Raw genomic sequence first — 18961 nt, 5'->3', positions numbered from 1 at the left:
AATGTTTCCTTGCTCATTTGAAAAAAGACATTTCCATACATGACAGCAGTTATTTTTTAAAAAACGTTCAAAGAAGGTTTTGTATATGGTAATGAAACAAATTAAAGGGAGAGTTTCACAGTTTAACGCAAACCCTAACTTTCGCGTGAGAATAAAGTATCATTTTTCATTTACTTTCTTTGCTTTTCTTCTTTCGCTCGTTCGTTCAGTTTTTTACATGCAATAAGCCAGTGATAAAAAAAGCCACAGAAATAAATGCTGTTATGACTTGCAAAGTCTTTTGATAAAATATTAAACATAGGGCCTGTCCGGGAGTCGAACCCGGGACCTCTCGCACCCGAAGCGAGAATCATACCACTAGACCAACAGGCCGACGCTCATGATTCCGGCTTTTGTCACTTAATGATAAATATCGCCTGTAAAACCATCTGTCTGGTGAGGAACTCGATATCTGAAATTTCCCTTAGTAAATGGTTTAATCCAGGGAATATGTGGTCTGCGACAACTGTGTTAAGGCATTGATGCGGTCAGTGCGCTAGCTGCGATCGAGGTGCTGTTTGAAAACGATCGTTGGGTGGAAAACTGGTAGGGGTAACGTTCCATACCAGCATTCGTAAGGGAGATTTACTCTTGTTAATTAATTGTGTAACTTTGCTACTCTGATTTGGCAACATTCTTTTTTAGAGTGGCGACGAAATCCCCAGGGTATACACTAGGTTATGCAACGAATCAATAAATTGAGTCTGATTTGGAAATGTTCACATGCCACGTTTGAATGTAGAGGAAAAAGAGAACTCTGGCTTATATTTTACGAAAGGGATGGGTAGGTACAGGTTAGGTACGTCTCGCTCATTCAAGTTATGTATGCATAATTGACCTCTTGCATTTGTGTGGGATTCTGCATTCATCTTTTCTTACTTACTTTTTTCATATCTTCCTTCCTTCCTCTTAAAACAGGGAGAACTTTAGATTTTCTAAAAGTCCAGTATATTTGGTTTTTTCCTAATGCTATCTCTCCATTCTTGGTTGAAATGAAAGTTGTGTCCGTGTTTTAATCAGTACTTTAATGTGATTTGAAACGCATCTTTGTACAGGTGGGGGAATTAGCTCATATATGTTATCCTTTTGCATTCCATTTTTATCCGTCGAAGGCTGTAGATCGACAACCGAAAGCTTATGTTCTTTTTGAACTTTTTTAGCCAGCGAACGTTTTTATTGTAATTTTTAATTATGTCTCATCCTTGCTGCGCTTCAATCTTTAATTGTTCTTTACTTGATAAAATGCGCAAACTGCGTATTTTGTTTTGAAAATAATGTACTGTTACTAGCTGAGATTACGTTAAGTTATTATCGGACGCAAAAAAGGATGGTCCGTGTGAGGGTCGAACTCATGACCTTGGCGTTATCAGCGCCACGCTCTGCCGACTGAGCTAACGGACCAATCGTACCAAGAGGATGTTGAGTTACTTTAGAAATGAAATTTTTGGAGGATTCCATTTGGTCAATCATTCAAAGTATGAAATCTGGACAAGAAAGAAAAGTATTTATTTTATTGCTCTAGATTTTAAACATAAACTAACTACTTTATTGTAACCCCTCAAACTTCAACACTCCCTTGTCAAATTTTTTTTTTTCATGCAGGAAAGGGCTGGTTTTCTTAATTTAATCTTGGTAACAGAGAAGAAAAATCTGACTGATTTTTACTATTAATCACTGAGAATAAAATAATATCTACAAGTATTAAAATTGTGGCAAATAAATAAATTAAACCAATTGGAGAATCCGGGTATCGATCCCGGTACCTCCCGCATGCAAAGCGGGCGCTCTACCATTTGAGCTAATTCCCCAACGCGTAGCCAGTTGGTTCAATAAACAAGTTATTAACTTATTGAAAAACAATGTTAGAAGCATGACCTGGTCATTAGTTTTAAGCTTTTTTCTGACGAATGTACTTAGAATTTCATTTTAGAAAAGCAAATATAATCAAAGAAAACATGCTACTTTTCACTCTAGTTCTTGTTATTTAGAACATAAGCTACTGATATTGACAAGACTTGATTAGAAAATAACTAAATGGGAAACAACTTCTAATTTCTAGATAATAGGCCCTGTGCAGCTAAGCCATCACGTGACCTATTTTTCATAAAATTATGGGCTATAACTTAACGAATGCCAGAAATGGAAAAAGCATGTCGAAAATATCAAAATCGCCAAGTTTGAGGCCCCCATCATTAAAGAAGGAGATTTCATGACGGTCCGAATTTTTAAAAGAATAAGAAGATTTCTATGGAAAAAGTTGCTGGAGAGCAAGACCCTGCTCTCCAGCAACATTTTACATACAAATCCCCTAAATTTTCCGAAAATTCAAACTGTCGTATAAACTTACTCTTTAATTCCAGGGGCTTCAAACTTGGCAATTTAGGTATTTTCGATGCGCTCTTTCCATTTCTGGCATTCTTTAAGTTATAGCCCATAATATAAAATTTTTCTAAGAAAAATTTGTTCACGTGACCCCAGCTGCAAAGGGCCCATTATTTCAACAAAGTATATACTTCTTAAAAAAGGAAATCACTCAATTTGAATACACAGCAGTAACTGACACTGCTATGCTGGTGTTGTACCTCACCAGACCCAACTTATGGCAACTTACTAGTATTGTAACTTCCATGTGCGAAGGCTTTTTTTTAACTTCATTATATTGTAAGTATTATATCTAAGTATCGTAAAGGTAACGTAGATATGGTTAATTTAAAAAAACATGTACGAAGGCAGTTATAATTAATAAAAGACCGTAGCCAGGTTAATGTCTACAAGTCTGGTCCGTTAGCTCAGTCGGCACAGCGTGGTACTGATAACGCCAAGGTCGTGAGTTCGACCCTCACATGGACCTACATTTTTTTTTAATTGGAACACACTATCTTAAGATTTGTAACTGATTTCCCTGCTCTGCTGTCAAAAAACTAATTTTTTAAAATATTTTTTTCCTCCGGCTCAGTGCAAAATAAAAGGACTAGATCAAATTTACCTTAGTCTATTTATTATTTTCCTAGATCTTCAAAAAATATTGAAATATTGTTGCTTATAGTGGTCATTGCGCTTAGCTATACCTACTAGTTCACAGGCATGTCACTTAAAATGAAAGAAATAGATGTATCAACTAAATATAACAGGCTTAAAAATCCCAACTGGTGGGAGGTAGACCAGTTGGCTATTTACAAGCATGACCAAGAAGTTGAACTAGGGCCTAGCGAAAAGCAACCAAGCGGTCAAATGAAGAGCGGGACTTGAACCCGCGACCTCCGCGAAGTCCGGCGTTGTAACCACTCGGCCACGCTGCCTCCTCCTACTGGTTTAAAAAGATGGATGCCAACAGAAACACTTGATTAAGGGTTATTTTTCATCCAGACGGTTTCGTGGTGGTCAGTTAGAATTGTTTGCACGAACATGATAGTAATTTGTTTTAAAGGAGGAAAGTATTCCACAGTTTCAAATGGCCGTTGTGACGTCCCAAAAACCATCGTAGAATTGTCTGTTTCGTTATGATGCTCTCTTCATTGACAAAAGACAATTTAAAGGGGCCTGTCCGGGAGTCGAACCCGGGACCTCTCGCACCCTAAGCGAGAATCATGCCACTAGACCAACAGGCCAAACGTGATTGAGTTTCATTTGACAAAGGTATTAATCTACCTCTCTCTGTTGAACTGGTACTATCACACCAGTTATGTGTTGTCTCATTGGCCAAAACAATTACTACCCAACTCCCCCGGTTTTTCGCTTTTCATGTCTTTCGAGCAAGATACAATAATGTAGCAGACACCTTACGCAATGCAAGTTAAAATTTCATCCACACAATCAAATCTGATGAAAATTGTACAAAATTCCTCGAAAGAAGTCTCCGTGGCGCAATCGGTTAGCGCGTTCGGCTGTTAACCGAAAGGTTGGTGGTTCAAGCCCACCCGGGGACGGTTCCTTTTGTATAGTTAGCGTCAAGAGTCCATTTAGTTCTATTGCATGTAAGTAGGTCTTGTCAAACAAACAGCCACTGCGCGGATGTGATGTGTATAAACCGTTATTATCGTAATCGTTATCATTATTGGTCTTTTGAACGTTGAAACAAATTTGGCTGTAATTTTTCACAAAAGGGTACAAATTTGCCCATATTTGAATAATCCAATTAGTCCTATGATTTCTACATTACTACTTTGGATATTTAGTCTTCAACTGTTTGTTGAACTAACATAATTACATCACCTCTGTTACCGCTGGGCGCGTTACTCTCCTGCTCCGGTGACTAAAAGTTGAACGACTTCAACATAAGCATACTTTTTGTGAAAAATTAAAATGTTCGTTTCTAAACAGCATAACTTGACCCCAATCAATCGTTTAGTTCTTAATTAAGGATATCTGAGACATTTGACGGCTAATATCGGCTTGCTCATTTGACGGTTGTCGATAAAAATATTGCGTTTCTGACGGTTGACGGTTAATGTTTTGAACATTTGACGGTTAATCCCATTGAGATCCTCTGGCAACGCTAAAACAAGAATAGCGTTCTTTTTGAAAAACTGCAATATTGAGCATCGTGAGAAGTAGGCAAATGTTCTACTGTCTGCTGTACTTCGTAGACTTATTTTTTCTGTCTTCCTCATCAAAAAACTAGAAAACTGCTAGTTCCCGATTAGGAAACTACTGAGGACAGCACCTTTAGTTCTTGTCCGGTTTCCGATAGTGGTTATCACATCCGCTTAACACGCGAAAGGTCGCCGGTTCGAGCCCGGCCGGAAACAATTTTTTTTTGTTCAATAAGACTTTAACTTGCTACCCAACTCTAGGCAGCTCTTTGAAACTTTTGAACCATGTCAGGAGCGAAAACAAACAAACAAACAAACAAACAACAGAACTGAGTCGTTGCTGTAACTGAGCTTCTTTAATTTTTTTTATCCTTCTGCAACTTCATGTTAGGATCGATGCCTTAAATAACGCTATCGAGCTAAAGCTTATGTTACTGATTGTTAGTGGGTTGGTAGCCAGAAATGTACGAGTTTTAGTCGGAGAAACCAAAAGTCTCTTCGCTTTAAGTTGACTGTTGAATGCAATTTTTGTGGTAAATGCCAGCTTTCATATCATCCAACGACAAACACCATAGTTTCATACTTTTCTATTCCATATTTGTTTTTCTTGTTCCAGGGTATTTTAAATGGAATAATTAATCAAGTTCTTTTATACGTTTTGCTGATTTTTTTTTTTGCAAAAAAGAAAGATGATGACATCGACCCATTCCATTCCAAACAATCCATAACCTTAACCTTCATTTTTTGTATACCATGATGTGAACATCTTTGAGGGTGTAGAGTATTTTGACACGTTGCTTAAATATTTCGCCGGTATCAGGAGAGCATGAAGAGTGAGATAGTTAATCCCCCATATGTCTCAAAGTAATTCCTCTCAAACTATTTTTAGATATAGTATCCAGTATTCCCGCGGATAATGTTACCACGCACGTTGCGTTGATGTTTTCCTGGAGGATGAAAATGCACGTATTAAAGCCGATTGGGATGCTCTTGGGCTGTGACTAAAATTCACCTGGCTACCTCAATTTACATTAAGCAGCGGATTTACGAGAAATCTAACTGAAAGCGAAGGAGCGAGGGAAAGATCCAGTGAATATCTCATCCACTGACGTACCTACAACTTACAAAATACTACGATTTTCCAAGTTGGGATTCATGTAAATGTTGTTGCACCATGTGTAAACTCATCTGAAAACGGTTGGCGGACCCCAATGAAGAGCACCTTTGATGAAGTAGGCTCCCTCCTAAAAATTTATTTTTACAGGAGGGCTCCTGATGTTTCTGATTATTTTAGTTATTACCTAAAAAAAGACAAACAGGGACTGCCCGGGAGTTGAACCCGAGACCTCTCCCACCCAAAGCGAGAATCATGCTATTAGACCAACAGGCCAGACATATAGTAAACTGTTTAGACAAATGCTTTAATCTGCTACTCCCTTGACTCAGCTGGTGTTTTAATACCTGTTCTGTGTTGTGTTGTAGTTACCAATCTAACTTCGCTGATTAACGGAGTTTTCCGCGTCATGTCAATAGAGCAATTTTGACTCAACACTAACACGAGACATTCAGTGGGAATAGTTTATTGAGGATGCGTCAGTCAGTCATCTGATGCAGATGTATTCCGTCTAATAAGGTAATATATCTCCTTGCAAATTAAAACTATTGGTTCTAACAATTAGAACCTGTGCCACGCCAGAAACGAAAAACCTCTTAAAACACACCCTTAAGATGTGGTCAAAAAAGGTGGGGAAACGTATTCTTCATCTGATGCAGCAGTACGAGACATCGAGTAAAGGGTACAAAATCAATAAGCTAGAACATTCTACAAGACACTGTTAAAACAATGCTTAATAAAAATTTGGACGAACTCGAATACTGACTGACCTAAAATGACGCAAATCGCCCAAAAAAGTTTCTAAACATCCCAAGACACCTCGCGAGTCTCTCCATCAGGCTGTCAGAATAATAATCACGGAATAATTCGTCTTTCAATCTTCAGAAATTACATATTCCAAGAGCTCAAATAAACTTGTTGCTTTCTCGGTACAAGCTACAAGATGAAAAAAAACAAAAAACAGGCGTCACATGATCATGAATATCAAAAAGGGAATTGTTAAGTAATCATTTTTTCACCAGCAGGAACGACTGCTATCGGTTGGTCACCCGTAAAAACTAAAACAGTGTTATCCCTCCTCTGCATGATCAGAACACAAAAAAATTAGAAAAAACACACACTTTATCAGTTTAACAGTAATGCGGTTATGAAGAGAACACGTTTCTCTTCTCTGGCTACCAGATGTTTCCCTCTCGAATCCATGAAGTCTCTCTGGTTAAAGAATATCGTTAAACATCTTTTATGAGGTGCTCCAAGGGAACTTTCTTAATATAGTTCGATCAAAAATCTTTCACGGTTACTAACATGTAAGAAAAGAACTTCAACTTGCAAATAGCCATATCATATTGAGCCATCGTAGTACTCCTAGGTATTACCAAGCCTGAAAGTGAGACATTTGACCAACTTAGTACTAATAACAATGTTTTTTAACTACTTTTGTTTATTTTTGAAGAAAATACATAAATATCACGACCCGACTTTTGAAGAAAATAACTAAATAAATAAACAAAAAAACACATTGTTATCTAATGTAAGGCGCCGTAGCTCAGTTGGTTAGAGCGCCTGTCTTGTAAACAGGAGGTCATGCGTTCAAATCCCATCGGTGCCTTAGAGGGACCGCATTTTTTAATTCTCATTACTTTTGCAAGTTGCTCATCGAAGCTTCACATGTTGTACGACTGGGAGTTTTTTTTGTATGTGTCATCCAATGGATTTACTTTTAAGGTCTATGCAGGGGTGGACTAAAAAATTTCAAGAAGTATATAAAACGTAATTTGCGAATGGCTCTTTTAAGGATTTTGGTTGCTGGTTCGTCGTCGTTTCCGTAGTGTAGTGGTTATCACGCCTGCCTCACACGCGGAAGGTCGCCGATTCGAGCCCGGCCGGAAACATTTCTTTTTTTTTTCATTTCTTACCATCCCTAAACTCCTTTGTGAAGCACACCATTTACTTTTGCTTTAGTGAGCCTATTTCGGATAGCCGATTAAAATACGTAGTTTGGAACTCGCGCGAGGAAGAAAACAGTCCTGACTCGGTCGTTTAACTCGAACCAAGCATTGTTCTTTTTCTCTTGTTTTAGATACAATGAATTGCTCACTGCGGTGTTCAATGAAAGGCCCCCTTGATATCTTTATACACCGTATCGTTGCTCTTTAGGCTATATATATAATGTGTGGAAGGAATTTTTAGAGAAAAACTACAACTATCAAGCACATTTTAATTTGCAAATATGGATATTTGTTAAAGATATCAAAGTATCTCGTAGAAGCAAAAAAAATGGGGGTCACCGACCAATGGACTATCAAAATTAATTCGGGTAGTCTGGATAGCGTTTACTGAAAGCTGAAATTTTAAATACAACTTGAATTGTAGAGCTGCCTAATTGATTGATTGCTGCCGCAGTGAGTGAGCCTGAACTATTATATATATTTAAAGTCATTTAAGATGAGACATGACTGGAACATAACTGGGAAACGACTTCTAATTTCTGGATAACTAGTTTAACAAAAATCTTCTCATTTCCAGTTTGAGAAAGCACGTCAACAATATATGCATACATCTTAAAGAATTAAACCAAATCAAGTAGATCAGTTTAAACATAACAGTAGCTGACATAGGTTGGATTACCAGCTGCTGTTCCCCGGTCCATAAACACGCGAAAAAAGAACTTGGCCAATATCCTGCCATCTTGTCCTCACACTTGGTCAACTACCCATACATAAAAGGCGGCTCTGAGGTTAATGTGTCTGGTGCATTGGCTCAGTCGCACCCGAAGCGAGAATCATGCTACCAGACCAACAGGCCGACGCTTATAATACCAGCTTTTGTCACTTAATGTTAAATCTTGCCTGTAAAACCATTTGTCTGGTGAGGAACTCAATATCTGAAATTTCCCTTGGTAAATGATTTAATCCAAGGAATATGAGTTCCCCGACTACTGTATTAAGGCATTCTTAACGAGGTCAGTTGTGATTGACGTGCTGGTTGACAACGATCACTGCCTGGAAAACTGGTGGTAACGTTCCACACCATTTTTAAGTGTACCTTAATTCTATCCCTCCACAAGAGGACAATGCATCATTGGCCTATTGATATTAAGTGAAGAACGCTGAAGTTTAGACTCCAAAAGCAGGCAATTTTATACATATCGTTCACCGAAATGCAGCGAGCTGACGACAATAAACTACGCCTTTTCTATCTGTTCTTTACTTGATAAAATGTCAAACTGCGTGTTTTGTTTTGAAAATAAGGTACTGTTACTAGCTGAGATTACGTTAAGTTATTATCGGACGCAAAAAAGGATGGTCCGTGTGAGGGTCGAACTCACGACCTTGGCGTTATCAGCACCACGCTCTGCCGACTGAGCTAACGGACCAATCGTACTTAGTGGATGTTGAGTTACTTTAGAAATCAATTTTTTTAGGGGATTCCATTTGATCAATCATTTAAAGTATGAAATATGGACAAGAAAAAACAGTATTTATGTTATTATTCTAGATTTTAAACAGAACTGAATTGACTAATTTATTGTAACCCCTCAAACTTCAACACTCCCTTGCCAATTTTTTTTTTTCACTCATAAAAGGGCTGGTTTTTTTAAATTTAATCTTGGTAACAGGGAAGACAAATCTGATTAATTTTTACTATTAATGAGCGCGAATAAAATGATATCTACAAGTATTAAAATTGTGACAAATAAAAAAATAAACAATTGGAGAATCCGGGTATCGATCCCGGTACCTCCCGCATGCAAAGCGGGCGCTCTACCATTTGAGCTAATTCCCCTAACATAACCAATTGGTTCAATAAACAAGTTACTAACTTATTGAAAAAAAAATGTTAGAGGCATGATCTGGTAATTAGTTTTAAGCATTTTTCTGACGAATGTACTTAGAATTTCATTTTAGAAAAACAAATATAACTAAAGAAAACATGTTGCTTTTCATTGTAGTTCCTTGTTATTTAGAGCATAAGCAGTACTGATATTGACGTGACATGACTAGAAAATAAATAAATGGGAAACAACTTCTAATTACTAGATAGTTATATATTTTAACAAAACTTTTCTCATCCTTGATAAACCACGTTAAAAGTATATACATACTTCTTGAAAGATAAAATCATTCAGTTTGAACACAGCAGTGACTGACACCACTAAGCGGGTGTTGCACCTCACCAGACCCAAGTTATGGTAACTTACATGTACGAGTACGAAGGCTTTATTTTTAATTTCATTATATTGTAAGTATTATATGTAAGTATTGTAAAGGAAACGTAGATATAGTTAATTTAAAAAAATGTACGAAGGCAGTTGATACTTAATAAAAGACCGCAGCCAGGTTAATGTGTCTGGTCCGTTAGCTCAGTCGGCAGAGCGTGGTGCTGATAACGCCAAGGTCGTGAGTTCGACCCTCACACGGACCAACATTTTTTTAACTGGAACACACTATCTTACGATTTGTAACTGATTTCATTGCTCTCTACTTAAAAAAAAAATGATTTTTTAATGTTTTTTTCCTCCGGTTGGGTACAAAACAAAACGACTAGATCAAATTTACCTTAGTCTATCATTTAATTTCCTAGACCTTCAAAAAATGTTGAAATGTTGTTGCTTTTAGTGGTCAATGCGCTCAGCTACAAATGTATCAACTAAATATAACAAGCTTAAAAATCCCAAATGGTGGGAAGCAGACCAGTTGGCTATTTACAAACATGACCAGGAAGTTGAACTAGGGCCTACCGAAAAACAACTCCAACCAAGCGGTTAAATGAAGAGCGGGACTTGAACCCGCGACCTCCGCGAAGTCCAGCGTTGTAACCACTCAGCCACGCTGCCTTCTCCTACTGTTTAAAAAAAGATGGATGCCAACACTTAAGGGTTAAGGGTTATTTTTCATCCAGACGGTTTCATGGTGGTCAGTTAGAATTGTTTGCACGAACATGAAAGTAATTTGGGGGAAGGTATTCCACTGTTTTAAATAGCCGTTGTGACGTCCCAAAAACCATCGTAGAATTGTCTGTTTCGTTATGATGCTCTCTTCATCGACAAAAGACAATTTAAAGGGGCCTGTCCGGGAGTCGAAACCGGGACCTCTCGCACCCTAAGCGAGAATCATGCTACTAGACCAATAGGCCAAACGTACAGTACGCTGTTTAGACAACTGTTTTAATCTGCTACTTCCTGACTCAGCTGGCGGTATAACACCTGCTCTATGATGTCTTGTAGTTACCAGGCCAACTACGGTAATAAACGGCACTGAGACGAGAATTCAATGTGAATAGTTTATTGAAGATGCTTCAGTCAGTCATCTAATGTAGACGTATTTCGTCTAATAAGATAATCTATCTCCTTGCAAATTACAACTAGTGGTTCTAACAATCAGAACCTGTGCTACGCCAGAAACGAAAAACCTCTTAAGGTCATTCCACTGAAATAGAACCCGCACTGAGATTTTTGTGAAACTTTGCCTATTGAATGTTTATATTATAGGAACTTAAACTTTGAAATAAAAATAAGGGGTCCCCATGTTCGTTTAGGAGCAACAGCCCCTTGTTTATACCCAATAAATCCTTATAATAGCACCATGATTGTAGTCAAGATTGCTTGCTAAATTCACGTTTCCGACGATTGTTTTTCGTTCAACACTGAGAATTGGTCCATATTTATTTTACACAGAGAAATTTATTACTCAATTCAAAACAACAGAAAAAAAATGAAAGGTCACCATACTCGTTTGCGAGAACATGACGATTTACCTCTTTGGCGAGGTCAGCCGTAAAGAAAAAGCCGCCATTTTTTAATGTGCGCGTGCCAAGCACGCGTGAAATTATGCGCAGTAGGGATGCGCAATGCAATACTGGGGAATGACCTTAAAATGCACCCTTAAAATGTGGCCAAAACTATGCGGAAACGTATTTCTCGTCTAATGCAGCAGTACGAGACCCCGAAGAACGGGTACATAATCAATAAACTAGAACATTTTGCAAGAACACGAAGACGGACCGATCAAGAACGACGTAAATCTCCCGCCAAAAGCCAAAAAAGTTCCTAAACATTCCAGGACACCCCGCGAACCTCTCCATCAAACTGTCAAAATAGTAATCAATCGTCAGAAATTACATATTTCAAAAGCGCAAATAAATTTGATGCTTTCTCGGTACAAGCTACAAGATGACAAAAAAAACAAAACAAAACAAAACAAAACAAAACAAAACAACAACAACAAAAAAACAAACAAGAGAAAAAAAAGAACATGCCTGTCTTATTGACAGACGTCACAAAATCACGAATATCAAGGAGCGAACGATTGCGATCAGTTGGTCAAATGTCTTAAAACAATGAAACCAATTTTATCCCTTATCTGATCAGAATGCATAAAAAAGCCAAGCAGTGAAACAGACAAAGAAACAGGATCATTACCGCCACATAATACAGAAAAAACCCCACACTTCTTAATTTTAACAATAATTCTATTATTTTAGAGAACACAATTCTCTTTCCTGGCTAACAGATATTTCTTCCCGGAATCCATAAAGTCTCTCTCCCTCTAATGTAGGGCGCCGCAGCTCAGTTGGTTAGAGCGCCTGTCTTGTAAACAGGAGGTCATGGGTTCAAATCCCATCGGTACCTTAGAGGGGTCGAACTTTTTAATTCTCAATACTTTTTCATTACTTTTGCTCATCAAAGCTTTATATATTGTATAACAGGGAATTTTTGTAAGGTTGTGTTATCCAATAATAGTCTTATTTTTAATTTTAAGGTCCACGCAGGAGTCGACTGAAAAATTACATGACGGTACTATTGTAGTCAACGTCAACACGCTACTTGGCTTTAATCGATAAGACGAAACGTGCAATTTAACGAGTGCGAAGAAAGCGATGAAAAGGGAGCGGTTGCTACAAACAAAATAAATTACAAGTTATAGACGAATACAATAAAAGAAACAGAAACAACGAGCCGAAGGTAGACGATACCTACAAACGTTGTATGACTAGGAAGCTAAGGAACACGTAAAAGGAAAACGGCAGGGCGGTAAATGAAACGAGATGACAGTAGCGTCGCGATGAAAATACACGAATAAACTAGAAAGACTCATACAAAAGGGGATTGAAACAAAGCAAAATTATGCGAAAAAACCTAACAGAATATCGATAACGTGAAAGGGAGATAAACGAAAAGTATGCGATGATCACGAAAGAATGCACGCACAAACGGAAAAAATAACAAAGGATTCAACGCGGCTGCAACAGGTTCATTTAAGTGCTACTCCATATATCATGAAATTCGCATCTTTCCTATCTAAGCCATTTTAAAGCATAAAAAAGTAAACCGTACGAGAAGAGAACCGCTGTTTACTATTTCAAAGATCTCCTTTCGTTCCAGAGATATTCAAGATTTTAAAATATGCAAATTGGCCAATCGATGACGTCATAAACTCGACCAAATTTCGATCAAATTTCATGAAAAAAAATATCTCAGCCAATTTGTATCAGAAATCTTTGATTATTTGCGGTAAGATTCTACCAGATGTGCTCCACAATATGAGTTAAACAGTTCTGTTACCATGGGAACATGTTGGGGTCCAGACCTCCGCGATATTGAAAGCTTTTCTGGCCACCTTTGGTGCTCCATTTTGATATTTGACAGTGGTGCCTCATCTGCATGATCCAGCTAACATATAAATATGTTAAGTGGTGCTTGTGGCCTTGTTCACTGTTTTTCGAGCTGAAAATCAATAAAATATTTGAATTAGATCGGAGGGAAATGGAAAACAGTGAGTTGCCATGGGAATAGAATTTTTTTTATATAGCCATAAGTGTGTTGCCTGTAGAACTATCAGCCTACCAAGTTTCAATGGTCTCCGCTGCAAATTAAGCAAGATATATATTCGATATAATATTGAGCTGTCTCTCATTTGCATATTTTACACATTTTTCAAACTTAAATATCTCCGGAACTAATGTTGATATTTGCAAGCGGCAAATGGCGTTTAAAATATTTCGTGGAATTCCATGTGATTCACCCAAAAATTCAAGGAGTAAAAATTTGATCATAGTACCACGTTAACGTGGTTTAGAAATAATTCGTTTTAAGACCATTAGTGGTTCACCGAGGTTTCCGTAGTGTAGTGGTTATCTCGTCCGCCTCACACGCGGAAGGTCGCCGGTTCGAACCCGGCCGGAAACATTCTTTTCGTTTCTTTATTTGACTTCTGCAGTTGCTTTTTTATGATTGCATGTCTCGATTTCTTTATGAGCTGTCTGGCACCTTGTATTTTAAGAGTAATGATACTCAAGTAATAGTAAGCTTGACAAGTAAATTAATCATAATTGAGGGATGTCAAAATGTAATAGCAGACTTTGCTGCATCAGTTAAATTATATAGCAGTTATTTTTCTGTTGTATAATATTATGACAATAGCTTGTACCAAATATTCTAAAAAAATGTCGAAATATTCTTCCAAATCTAGTAATTAGTTTTATCTAAGACTCTGTTTTTCATGTAACAACCGGGGGATTAGCTCAAATGGTAGAGCGCCCGCTTTGCATGCGGGAGGTACCGGGATCAATACCCGGATTCTCCATATAATGTTATTTTAGTTTAAACGACAAAGTGTAGATGAACACTGACATTTTAATGTTATTTGGCAAGTTATTTTCTTCCAAATTTTACAAATAGCAGTAAATCTTTTTATTATTCTAAATTAGTTTATGTGGTGTATTTAAATCTCCTTTTTCATTTTCGGTAACACCTGACGAAAACTGGTAACCTGTTTTTCAAAATAGCCTCGTAATAGCTAAGGCATCTGTACAATGGGGATTAGCTCAAATGGTAGAGCACCCGCTTCGCATGCGGGAAGGACAGGGATCGATTCTCGGATTCTCCAACTTCTTGATTTTTGCTACCCATGTTAACATTTTTTTGGTCTTTTTGTCTTTTCTGTTTGCAGTTCTTTTTTCTCATTTATCTGCTCATAAAAAGCAAGCAGTGTGCCATAACATCCTGCACAAAACTACTGTATTACTCATTATCAGTATCGACTGTTATTCGGATTCTCAATTTTGTCATTGGATATTTGTTTTTCATTGTTATAGCTTAAAACGTGCATTGAAATTGTCTGTAGGAAACCGTGAATGCACCATATATATTCTCAATGTTAAGCAAATTTTCATTGAAAATAAATTTATTAAATGCGATTATTATTTTCTTCAGTCTTTAAGAAGAGCTGGCTCACTGGTGGCGGAACCTAGCTACGGCTTCTTCGACACAAGTTGTCATGGCGTCTGTAACAGCGGGCCAAAATCCACAGTAGGAAAAAATGGTGGCTGTACATTTCACCTCAATGCATTGCGTACATGGATTATCCGGTAGGCATAAAATCATATCTTTGCAACATTTGTCGCTGTATTACATTAATTGTGTACGCTAGGTTTAAAGCTTTAGGAAGTTTTCTGCGCATTTTTCATGAGCGTTTCTCAGGGATTTTGACGCTAAGAATTATTGGTAAATGCACCCGTCGCCATCTTGTCCCCACAGTGGATTTTTTTGGATAATTTTTGGATGGGTTTTCTTATCGCGACATCAACATGAACCCACAAGCTTATAGCTTAAGTTCTATAGTGTTTAATAAGTAAAGATTACTCGTTCATTTATTCCAGATTCTAAGGAAAACTATCGTTGCCTTCAGTTAATTTTCAATCATTTCATTTCTGCTGTGGAAACAGGGTGTGAAGAGAGTCAGATGTGCAGTAAAGTCTGGTTTTCACTAGCAACGCAAACACAAGCGCAAACACAAACGCAAACACAAGAATTCTTATCTCACCGCGGAAACGGCCTTGACGCAGGCATAAGCACAAGGGCAATCACAAGCCAAGGATATTAACACACGTGGTTATGTTTGGCCAGTGAAAACACTGGATTCAGATTACCTCGCGCCTAAACAGTTCTTCAAAATAGCGGAAAGTTTAAATCATTTTCCTTGTGCTTGCGTTTGCGTCGAATTTCGTTTTTACTTGGGTCATCCCTAAGGCTTGCGTTTGTACTTGCGCTTCTGCTTGCGCCACTAGGGAAAACCGGGCTTAATCATGCGCAGCTTTTTGCTTTAGTAATACGAAACCAACGAGAACTCTATTAGTTAGTTTATACTGCTTGGTTTAAAAACAGTTTAAAAACTCCCTTTGCTGTTTTGATAAGGACTACACGCAAACCAAAGCAAGCCAAATTTGTGTTTCTCTTTTTTCTTTTTTTGCGCGGGAAATGTTTCCTTGCTCATGTAAAAAAAAGACATATTTTGGGCTGCAGATATTTATTAAAATACGTTCAAAGAAGGCTTTGTATATGGTAAAGAAATTTAAGGCAAAATTTCACAGTTCAGCGCATGCCCAAGCTTTCGTGTGGGAATAAAATATCATTTTTCGTTTACTTTCTTCGCTTTTTTACATACAATAAGCCAGTGATAAAAAAGCCACAGAAATCGATGCTGTTACGACTTGCAAAGTCTTGTGATAAAATATTAAACATGGGGCCTGTCCGGGAGTCGAACCCGGGACCTCTCGCACCCGAAGCGAGAATCATACCACTAGACCAACGGGCCAACGCTCATGATTCCAGCTTTTGTCAGTTAATGATAAATATCGCCTGTAAAGCCATCTGTCTCAACTCGATATCTGAAATTTCCCTTAGTAAATGGTTTAATCCAAGGACTATGAGGTGTGCGACAACTGTGCAGTGTTAAGGCATTGATGCGGTCAGTGCACTAGTTGTGTCCAAGTTTTAATCAGTGCTGTAATGTGAAGATTTCAAACGCATCTTTGTACAGGTGGGGAATTAGCTCATATATGTTATCCTTTTGCATTCCATTTTTATCCGTCGAAGGCTGTAGATCGACAGCCGAAAGCTTATGTTCTTTTTGAACTTTTTTAGCCAGCGAACGTTTTTATTGTAATTTTTAATTATGTCTCATCCTTGCTGCGCTTCAATCTTTAATTGTTCTTTACTTGATAAAATGCGCAAACTGCGTATTTTGTTTTGAAAATAATGTACTGTTACTAGCTGAGATTACGTTAAGTTATTATCGGACGCAAAAAAAGATGGTCCGTGTGAGGGTTGAACTCACGACCTTGGCGTTATCAGCACCACGCTCTGCCGACTGAGCTAACGGACCAATCGTACCAAGAGGACGTTGAGTTACTTTAGAAATGAAATTTTTGGGGAATTCCGTTTGGTCAATCATTCAAAGTATGAAATCTGGACAAGAAAGAAAAGTATTTATTTTATTGCTCTAGATTTTAAACATAAACTAACTACTTTATTGTAACCCCTCAAACTTCAACACTCCCTTGTCAATTTTTTTTTTCACGCAGGAAAGGGCTAGTTTTCTTAATTTAATCTTGGTAACAGAGAAGAAAAATCTGACTGATTTTTACTATTAATCACTGAGAATAAAATAATATCTACAAGTATTAAAATTGTGGCAAATAAATAAATTAAACCAATTGGAGAATCCGGGCATCGATCCCGGTACCTCCCGCATGCAAAGCGGGCGCTCTACCATTTGAGCTAATTCCCCAACGCGTAGCCAGTTGGTTCAATAAACAAGTTACTAACTTATTGAAAAAATAATGTTAGAGGCATGACCTGGTCATTAGTTTTAAGCTTTTTTTTTGACGAATGTACTTAGAATTTCATTTTAGAAAAACAAGTATAATTAAAGAAAACATGTTACTTTTCACTCTAGTTCCTTGTTATTTAGAACATAAGCTACTGATATTGACGAGACATAATTAGAAAATAACTAAATGGGAAACAACTTCTAATTTCTAGATAATAGGTCCTTTGCAGCTAAGCCATCACGTGACCTATTTTTCATAAATTTATGGGCTATAACTTAACGAATGCCAGAAATGGAAAAAGCATGTCGAACATATCAAAATGGCCAAGTTTGAGGCCCCCCATCATTAAAGAAGGAGATTTCATGACGATCCGAATTTCTAAAAGAATAAGAAGATTTGTATGGAAAAAGTTGCTGGAGAGCAAGGCCTTGCTCTCCAGCAACATTTTACATACAAATCCTCTAAATTTTCCGAAAATTCAAACTGTGGTATAAACTTACTCTTTAATTCCAGGGGCCTCAAACTTGGCCATTTAGGTATTTTCGATGCGCTCTTTCCATTTCTGGCATTCTTTAAGTTATAGCCCATGACATAAAAATTTTCTAAGAAAAATTTGGTCGCGTTACCCCAGCTGCAAAGGACCTATTATTTCAACAAAGCATATACTTCTTAAAAAATGAAATCCCTCAATTTGAATACACAGCAGTAACTGACACTGCTAGGCGGATGTTGTACCTCACCAGACCCAACTTATGGTAACTTACTAGTATTGTAATTTACATGTGCGAAGGCTTTTTCTTAACTTCATTATATTGTGAGTATTATATCTAAGTATCGTAAAGGTAACGTACATGTAAATATGGTAAATTTAAAAAAAATGTACGAAGGCAGTTATAATTAATAAAAGACCGCAGCCAGGTTAATGTCTACAAGTCTGGTCCGTTAGCTCAGTCGGCAGAGCGTGGTGCTGATAACGCCAAGGTCGTGAGTTCGACCCTCACACGGACCAACATTTTCTTTTTAACTGGACCACACTATCTTAAGATTTGTAACTGATTTCCCTGCTCTCTGCTGGCAAAAAACTAAGTTTTTAAATTTTTTTTTTCCTCCGGCTCGGTACAAAACAAAAGGACTAGATCAAATTTACCCTAGTCTATAAATTATTTTCTTAGATCTTCAAAAAATGTTGAAATGTTGCTGCTTATAGTGGTCAATGCGCTTAGCTATACCTACTAGTTCATAGGCATGTCACTTGAAATGAAAGAAATAGACGTATCAACTAAATATAACAGACTTAAAAATCCCAACTGGTGGGAGGCAGACCAGTTGGCTATTTACAAGCATGACCCGAAGTTGAACTAGGGCCTACCGAGAAGCAACACCAAGCAAGCGGTCAAATGAAGAGCGGGACTTGAACCCGCGACCTCCGCGAAGTCGGGCGTTGTAACCACTCGGCTGCGCTGCCTTCTCCTACTGGTTTGAAAAAGATGGATGCCAACGGAAACACTTGATTAAGGGTTATTTTTATCCAGACGGTTTCATGGTGGTCAGTTAGAATTGTTTGCACGAACATGAGAGTAATTTGTTTTAAAGGAGGAAGGTATTACACTGTTTGAAATGGCCGTTGTGACGTCCCAAAAACCATCTTAGAATTGCCTGTTTC

At 37.7% G+C, this 18961-nt stretch overlaps 17 non-coding genes across 17 annotated transcripts; 8 read left to right on the top strand and 9 right to left on the bottom strand.

Moving 5' to 3' along the window:
- Nucleotides 1–300: 300 nt before the first annotated feature.
- On the bottom strand, nt 301–372 carry Trnap-cgg (transfer RNA proline (anticodon CGG)). Its single transcript has one exon. It is a non-coding gene; the product is annotated as a tRNA-Pro (tRNA).
- A 995-nt stretch (nt 373–1367) lies between these two features.
- On the bottom strand, nt 1368–1440 carry Trnai-gau (transfer RNA isoleucine (anticodon GAU)). The gene has a single exon. It is a non-coding gene; the product is annotated as a tRNA-Ile (tRNA).
- Nucleotides 1441–1774: 334 nt separating this feature from the next.
- Nucleotides 1775–1847, bottom strand: Trnaa-ugc (transfer RNA alanine (anticodon UGC)). Its single transcript has one exon. It is a non-coding gene; the product is annotated as a tRNA-Ala (tRNA).
- Nucleotides 1848–3575: 1728 nt separating this feature from the next.
- On the bottom strand, nt 3576–3647 carry Trnap-agg (transfer RNA proline (anticodon AGG)). Its single transcript has one exon. It is a non-coding gene; the product is annotated as a tRNA-Pro (tRNA).
- Nucleotides 3648–3891: 244 nt separating this feature from the next.
- Nucleotides 3892–3965, top strand: Trnan-guu (transfer RNA asparagine (anticodon GUU)). The gene has a single exon. It is a non-coding gene; the product is annotated as a tRNA-Asn (tRNA).
- A 3255-nt stretch (nt 3966–7220) lies between these two features.
- On the top strand, nt 7221–7294 carry Trnat-agu (transfer RNA threonine (anticodon AGU)). Its single transcript has one exon. It is a non-coding gene; the product is annotated as a tRNA-Thr (tRNA).
- Nucleotides 7295–7504: 210 nt separating this feature from the next.
- On the top strand, nt 7505–7577 carry Trnav-cac (transfer RNA valine (anticodon CAC)). Its single transcript has one exon. It is a non-coding gene; the product is annotated as a tRNA-Val (tRNA).
- Nucleotides 7578–8988: 1411 nt separating this feature from the next.
- Nucleotides 8989–9061, bottom strand: Trnai-gau (transfer RNA isoleucine (anticodon GAU)). Its single transcript has one exon. It is a non-coding gene; the product is annotated as a tRNA-Ile (tRNA).
- A 337-nt stretch (nt 9062–9398) lies between these two features.
- Nucleotides 9399–9471, bottom strand: Trnaa-ugc (transfer RNA alanine (anticodon UGC)). Its single transcript has one exon. It is a non-coding gene; the product is annotated as a tRNA-Ala (tRNA).
- A 566-nt stretch (nt 9472–10037) lies between these two features.
- Trnai-gau (transfer RNA isoleucine (anticodon GAU)) lies at nt 10038–10110 on the top strand. The gene has a single exon. It is a non-coding gene; the product is annotated as a tRNA-Ile (tRNA).
- A 2132-nt stretch (nt 10111–12242) lies between these two features.
- Nucleotides 12243–12316, top strand: Trnat-ugu (transfer RNA threonine (anticodon UGU)). The gene has a single exon. It is a non-coding gene; the product is annotated as a tRNA-Thr (tRNA).
- Nucleotides 12317–13800: 1484 nt separating this feature from the next.
- Nucleotides 13801–13873, top strand: Trnav-cac (transfer RNA valine (anticodon CAC)). Its single transcript has one exon. It is a non-coding gene; the product is annotated as a tRNA-Val (tRNA).
- Nucleotides 13874–14197: 324 nt separating this feature from the next.
- Nucleotides 14198–14270, top strand: Trnaa-ugc (transfer RNA alanine (anticodon UGC)). Its single transcript has one exon. It is a non-coding gene; the product is annotated as a tRNA-Ala (tRNA).
- Nucleotides 14271–16208: 1938 nt separating this feature from the next.
- On the bottom strand, nt 16209–16280 carry Trnap-cgg (transfer RNA proline (anticodon CGG)). Its single transcript has one exon. It is a non-coding gene; the product is annotated as a tRNA-Pro (tRNA).
- A 497-nt stretch (nt 16281–16777) lies between these two features.
- Trnai-gau (transfer RNA isoleucine (anticodon GAU)) lies at nt 16778–16850 on the bottom strand. The gene has a single exon. It is a non-coding gene; the product is annotated as a tRNA-Ile (tRNA).
- A 332-nt stretch (nt 16851–17182) lies between these two features.
- Nucleotides 17183–17255, bottom strand: Trnaa-ugc (transfer RNA alanine (anticodon UGC)). Its single transcript has one exon. It is a non-coding gene; the product is annotated as a tRNA-Ala (tRNA).
- A 979-nt stretch (nt 17256–18234) lies between these two features.
- Trnai-gau (transfer RNA isoleucine (anticodon GAU)) lies at nt 18235–18307 on the top strand. The gene has a single exon. It is a non-coding gene; the product is annotated as a tRNA-Ile (tRNA).
- The last annotated feature ends 654 nt before the right edge of the window (nt 18308–18961 follow it).

This window comes from Orbicella faveolata, unplaced genomic scaffold (genome assembly GCF_042242905.1).
Source record: "Orbicella faveolata isolate gen_17 unplaced genomic scaffold, um_ofav_v1 contig_35, whole genome shotgun sequence".
Taxonomy (NCBI): Eukaryota; Metazoa; Cnidaria; class Anthozoa; order Scleractinia; family Merulinidae; genus Orbicella; species Orbicella faveolata.
This window is presented reverse-complemented; position numbering and strand designations above follow the sequence as displayed.